This window comes from Silene latifolia, chromosome Y (genome assembly GCF_048544455.1).
Source record: "Silene latifolia isolate original U9 population chromosome Y, ASM4854445v1, whole genome shotgun sequence".
Taxonomy (NCBI): domain Eukaryota; kingdom Viridiplantae; phylum Streptophyta; class Magnoliopsida; order Caryophyllales; family Caryophyllaceae; genus Silene; species Silene latifolia.
In genome coordinates this window covers 236,505,298-236,506,195 of record NC_133538.1, presented here as the reverse complement: position 1 = coordinate 236,506,195, position 898 = coordinate 236,505,298, and the positions used below count along the sequence as shown (strand labels likewise).

The 898-nt window shown below is 47.2% G+C and overlaps 1 non-coding gene across 1 annotated transcript; it reads right to left on the bottom strand.

Moving 5' to 3' along the window:
• Nucleotides 1–400: 400 nt before the first annotated feature.
• LOC141636732 (small nucleolar RNA R71) lies at nucleotides 401–507 on the bottom strand. The gene has a single exon (XR_012541321.1). It is a non-coding gene; the product is annotated as a small nucleolar RNA R71 (small nucleolar RNA).
• Nucleotides 508–898: the final 391 nt, after the last annotated feature.

Sequence of the window (898 nt, the reverse complement as noted above, 5' to 3'; positions counted from 1 at the left end):
TTCTCCTGAAATCCCAGTCATGGCTGAAGAAGCAACCATTGCTAGTCACTCAGAGCCTACAGCTGCGAATCTCTACAAAGGATTCGAACTACCTGGGGAGGCGAGAAAATTCGAGCCAAAGCCTTCCTATATTAACCTGGTTAAGAGAAACCAGTTCAGGGGAGCTGCAAATGAAGATGCAGCCAAGCACATGGAGATTTTTATTGATTATTGCTGCTCTATACCCTCGCCGGCCGGTGTGAGCCAAGACCAGATCAAGGAGACCGTGTTCATTTTCTCCCTTCGTGATGCTGCAAGGGAGTGGTATATAGATCTGGACCGAGCCGCTCATGGGATCACCGACTGGAATTTCTTAGCCCTGGCATTCTACAAAAAGTATTTCTCTGCCTCGAAGACGAATGCCATTAGAGCTCAGATCACGAGCTTTAAACAAGGGCCTGATGAGAACTTTCATGAAGCATGGGTCCGTTTCAAGAAACTGGTGCGAACCGTACCGCACCATGGGTTCGAAAAATGGAGTCTTTGTAATCAGTTCTATAATGGGCTGTATGACGATCAGAGGGCTATTTTGGATGTTGCAGCCAATGGCCGATTTGCTGAGAACATGGGAGAGACTAAGGGGTGGAAGATCATCGATGATTTGGCCACTCATAAGGCTGAATATGGGAATTCGAGAGGAAACCAGAGGAGAGCTGCTGAATCTTCCTCTGTTGCTGCACTAGAAGCTCTCACTGCAAGGTTTGACAAATATGAGTTGGGAGGAGCTTCTAAAAGAGGGATGTACCATGTTAACGCTGTTTCAGACGGTCCTTTCGTCTGTAGAAGATGTGGAGCTGAGGGACATGTCTCAGAAAATTGTTCTGTCCCCTTTGAGTCTTCAGGTCGCCTTTCAACACTA